Consider the following 5,783-nt stretch of genomic DNA (forward strand, 5'->3'; position numbering starts at 1 on the left):
TGCATTGAGTCCATCAGATATCTCTGGAGGTGGATAGAATTTTTCATCATGAATCCTCTGGAATTATCTTGATTCATGGCAGAAATCAGAGTAACTAAGTCTTTCATAGTCTATCATCATTATAATATTGCTCTTACTATGCACAATGATTTGCTCATTCTGCTCACAACAAATTGTATCAGATCATGAAAGTCTCCCATGTTAATCTGACACTACACCCATCACCATTCTTACAGTACAATAGTACTCCATCACAGGCATATACCACTACTTATTCAGCCATTCACCAATTAATGGACACCCCCTCAATTTCCAATTCTTTGTCACCACAAAAAAGATCTGCTATAAATATTTGTGTGTATAGAATTCATTTCCCTGTTTCTTTGATCACTTTGTGGTATATACCCCTAATAATGATATTGCTGAGTCAAAGTGAATGCACACATGTATAGCCTTTCGGTCATACTTCCCAATTGTTCTCCAGAATTGCTTGACCAGTTTGAAGTGTCAAGAAAAGTGTATTAGTATACCTATTTTCCCTCATTCCCTCCAGCATTTGTCATGTCTAATAGGTGTAAGATGGTTAGTACTTCAGAGATGTTTAATTTGAATTTCTCTAATCAATAGAGATTTAGAGCACCTTTTCATATGAATATAGGTATCTTTGATTTCTTCTTCTGGACACTGCATGCTCATATCCTTTAATATTTTATAAATAGGGAATGGCCCTTATTTATATAATTTTGATTCAGCTCCCTATGTTTGAGAAATGAGGCCTTGATCAAGGAAAAAATATTCTTTAAACTTTTTTGATATTATTTCACTGTCCATTGTACTATTTAAAAATATATGTTTGCCCTGATTGCCTATTTTAATCAGTTATATTTTGGCTTTTGCTTCATTATAATAATTGGTACTACTTCCTTTTCTACTTTAACTGAAGCTTAATAAAATTTATTCCTGCCACTTATTTTAACTTTGGTCTGTCTGTTTCATGTGATTCTTTAAAAAAAAAAATATGATGTTGGATCCTAGTTTCTTATTCGTTCTGCTATCCACTTCCATTTTATGGATGAGATCATCTTATTTATATTCACTGTTATGATTACTGTGCATTTCCATCCATTCTATTTTCTTCTGTTCATCTCTCTCTGTCTCTCTGACTCTCTCTTGTCCTCTTCTTCCCTCTCTCTCTTTCTCTCTCTCTCTTTCTCCTCTGTTTTTTTTCTTTCTTCTCCCTCCCTTTCTTTCATCCTTCTTCCTTCTTTCCATCCTTCCTACTGTTTTATAGTTTAATAATTTTACTTTAATCTATTGATACACGATTCTTCAAATAAAGCTAATCAAATTATCTTGCTCATTTTTATGCAACTTTTAACATATGTTTTTAATACTAAATTTAAAACATATCTAAAGATCTATGATCTAAAATAAAAATAAATTCTGTAAGCATTTATTATTTACTATGTTACTCCCTTATTTTCTTTATATTGTTTTCCTCTGAATTACACATATTTATAGACTCATCTTCTGAGGCATTTGAGTAACAAAAGGCCCTTTAACCCTGTGGCATGAAGAGAGACAGGCAGGCAGGGGAAAGAACCCACAGATGTGTATCCATTTTGAACCAAAATGACTTGAAGAACTCACATATACATTCTGATAATGATTACTTCTAAGTTGTGCATGGATTCTAGTAACCCTAGTACAGATTGATGTATTTTATTTTCACTTGAGTATAAAATAAAAGGTACATTCTCAGTTGTTGTTGGGTTTATTTGTGTGTGTGTGTGTGTGTGTGTGTGTGTGTTTTTGGGGGGTAATTTAGATCAGCTTTAAGTCCTTGAAAAACAGACCATGTCTTTGCAGGTTAAAAGGGATAAGTGTGGCTATGAAATAGGATAGCCAATGGCTTTCTGATATCTTTTGCTTTGATAACGTTGAGTCATAAGCAGGTAACTTAGCTAAAATAATCTCAAGGAGGACTAGCATCTATGGTATGAAGGCTTGGTGATTCCTATTCAGGACCATTCATCTACTTTTGGTGTCTACCTGACACCAACTCTCACCTGTGATTCCAAGAAACCACATTCTGGTAAAAAAAAAAAAAGAAAAAGAAAAAAACAATCTCAGCAGATGGGCCAAACCAGGTAACCAAGTTTAGGGAAACCAACAGATCTTAAACCCTTTGGTGAGTTAGTATGTGAAGACTTTGAGCAACCATATCTTAATTATAACCAATTCAAACACAGGTCAAGATATTACCCTTTAATGTCATTGGTCATCTCTGAAAAGAAAGGATGAACAAACAAATAAGCTATAGTATGAGATATGTATACACACATATCATATATATGTATATATAGATATATATTTAGTAAAGTCTTACTAAAGTGTTGAAAGTTACTTGAATGCAAGAACTTTGGCTTATTTATATTTGTATCCATTGCAGCGTAATGACATGCAGTAACAGGTGTTTAAGAAATATATGTTGTATAATTGACTACTGATTCAAAATTGAAATCTTTCCATTTGTTTTTTTTAATTTCTTTTTGGTTTGTTTGTTTAAAGATGATTAATGAGAAGTCATTTTAGTACATATTGCAGATGGATTTTGAACCATCTGTTAGCTGCTTTTAAAAAAAAATGTGTAGTACTTTTCTTTCCTGACCCCTTTCAAAAACTCTTACATCAGAACAAATCCATAAATATGCAATGTGATAGATGTCAAACTTCAAGAATATGTGTATGTATTTATCCAAGTATGGAATTCTCAACTACTCACTGAAAGTGTTTACATTTGAACTTAAAAATCATAGCATTATTCTTATACAGTTAAAGTATAGAAATTAAAGCCACTAATAAGAGTCTTTAGAATATTAACCTGCAGTAATCCTTCAGATATAATGGTAACCATGTACCCTTTGAAACACAGCATACAAGGAAGAAGCATTACAGAGTTTTAAAAACTATTTTTAGCCAAGATGGTAGAGACAAGTCCTGAACTTGTCTCAGTTCTCCCCAGTTTCCCTCAAAATGACTTTAAAATCATGTCTCAAAATGAATTCTGGAGTGACACAAAATAAAAAGGACAGAATGAAAGAACTTTTCAGCTTAAGACAGCTGAGGACTACAAAAAAAAGTATGTCTCATTTGGGTTAAAGAGGACCACAGCGCACAGTGAAGGAGATGACTGGGCAAAACAACAGATGTCCCTAGCCCTAGAACATATCAGCAACCAAGGCACTGTGGTGCAAACTCATTAGGAAGGCAGCACAGCAGGCCACCTATGAGGCCCCAAACCCTGGTGAAACAGGGACCTGGCAAGCCCAGGGATCCCACTGCAGCTGGTGAGCAAGCAGCCACAGAGGTACCTATGCAGCACACCAGTGACTAGTCCCCTAGACCCCAGTAGAATAAGCTAGGGTCAGTGCCCCCTGAACCCCAGGAGAAGAACTCAAAGTCATGAAATAGGCTGGAAAATGAGCAAAAAATGCAAGAAAAAAAAAAAGCCCTGACCATAGAAAGGCACTATGACAACAGGGAAGATCAAAACACAACTACAGAAGAAGACAACAATGTCAAAATACTTGCATGCAAAGTCTTAAATAGAACTATAAATTGGTATCAGGCCCAAAAATTCTTCCAGGAAGAAATAAAAAAAATTAAAAAAAAAACAAATAAGAGCGGTAGAAGAAAAATTGGAGAAAGAAATGAGAGTCATGCAAGATAATGATGAAAAAAGAGTCAACAACTTGGTAAAGGAAGGACAAAAAAAAAAGATGTGCAAAAATTCACTGAAGAAAACAAATCCTTAAAAAGTAGAACTGTCCAAATGGAAAAAGAAATACAAAAGCTAAGTGAATAAAATAACCTCAAAGGGGAATATGAATTGTTCTCGAGCCCAAAAAGTCTTCTTGGAAGAGCTCAAAAAGGATTTTAAAAGTCCAATAAGACAGGTAGGAGAAAAGTAGGGAAAAGAAATGAAAGGTATGCAAGAAAGAGTCAACAGCTTGGAAAAGGAAGGACAACAATTTACTTAAAAATACAGTTGGCCAAATGGAAAACAACAACAACAACAACAACACAGCAACCAGAAAGAAATAATTCTAATATCAAGGAGTCACAGGCAGGAGTACACAGGATTTAACATCTTCTATATTAAAGAATCAGAGGCCTTGGAATATGACATTCTAGAAGACAAATGATCTTGGATTACAACCAAGAATCAACTACCCAGCAAAACTGAGCATAATCATCCAGGGGAAAAAATGGATATTCAATGTAACAAGATACTTTGAAACATTCCTGATGAAAAGACCAGAGCTGGACAGAAAATTCCATTTTCAAATACAGGACTCAAGAAAAGCATAAAAAGGGAAACTGAAAAAAAAGTTATTTAATAAGGTTAAAGTGCTTACATTTCTACATGGGAAGATGATACTTGTAACTCTTAAGAAATGTATCTCTATTAGGGCAGCTAAAAGAAGTATACACAGACACAGAGTATGGACATGATGACTTTGATGGGATAATATAAAAAAGTTAAGAGGTGAGAAAGAGGATTTCACTGGGAGAAGGAGTAAGTTAGAGATAGAATGGGGCAAATCATGTCCTTTGAAGAGGCACAAAATCTTATTCCAGTGGAGGAAAAGAAGGACTGGGAGGTTTAGCATTGAACCTCATTCTCTTCAGGTTTGGTTCAAAGAAGGAATAATATACACATTTAACTGAGTATATAAATCTATCTTATCCTTTAAGGAAGTAGGAGGAGGGTAGAAAAAAGAGGAAGCAGTGATGAATGGGAGGGTAGGTTGAGTGGGGTGGTGGTCTAAAGAAATACACTGATGAGAGAGGAAAGGAAAAAAAAAAGAGAGAGAAAAATATAAACAGTTGAAAAATAGGATGGAGGGAAATTATAATGGTGAATGTGAATGGGAAGAACTCTCCTATGAAATGGAAGTGGATAGCAGAGTGGATTAAAACCAGAATCATATAATATTCTGTTTACAAGAAACACATTTGAAGCAGAGAGACACATAAAGAGTAAAATAAAATATTATGAAGAAAACAGGGACATGGGACCAGGATGAATGAGGTGTTTACTGGTAGGCTTGGTGTTCAAGACTGCAGGACCTTGGCTCACTGAATGCAGATATAAACTCCCTGAAGATGGTTCAAGACACTCTTTTGTGCTGACTTCTTGGGCATTTGGCTTCCTGAGTGCTAGTGCAGAAGACCATGCAGACAGCCATAGCCATGTAGGTGTTTGCCTACATAAGAATACAGTACAGGACAAAGAGCACATCATGGAACACCTAGAAGTCATCATTGAAAAAAATGAGTCAGAGATGTCTCCACAAGTGCTGCAGCTGCATTACTTCAAGATGCATGACTATAATGGTGATAATTTGCTTGATGACTTAGAACTCACCACTGTTATCTCTCATGTCCATAAGGAGGAAGAAGGGGAGCAGGCACCAGCCATGAAGGAAGAACTGATGAACTGGATAGATGATGTTCTAAAGGATGATAATAAGAACAATGATGGCTACATTGACCATGCTGAATTTGCAAAACCACTGGAATAAAAATCTGTTGACTGTCCGCTAGTTATATGAAAATATGACCCAGTAAAATGTGATTGAATGTTTTCCTTATTGCAGAGTAATTGTGCTTTTCCAACTTAAGTGCTGCAGGAAGAGATCACTTAGCAACTTGTTACTTTGGAATGAAAATTGAAACTTTTGGGGAGACATGACTCAAAAATGGTGGAATTGCAT

General features: G+C 35.3%; 1 pseudogene; it reads left to right on the top strand.

Annotated features, from left to right (window-relative positions):
• Nucleotides 1-5,172: 5,172 nt before the first annotated feature.
• LOC114037169 lies at nucleotides 5,173-5,591 on the top strand (annotated as a pseudogene).
• Nucleotides 5,592-5,783: the final 192 nt, after the last annotated feature.

The sequence above is a fragment of the Vombatus ursinus genome, unplaced genomic scaffold, assembly GCF_900497805.2.
Source record: "Vombatus ursinus unplaced genomic scaffold, bare-nosed wombat genome assembly UNPS02010284.1, whole genome shotgun sequence".
NCBI lineage: Eukaryota > Metazoa > Chordata > Mammalia > Diprotodontia > Vombatidae > Vombatus > Vombatus ursinus.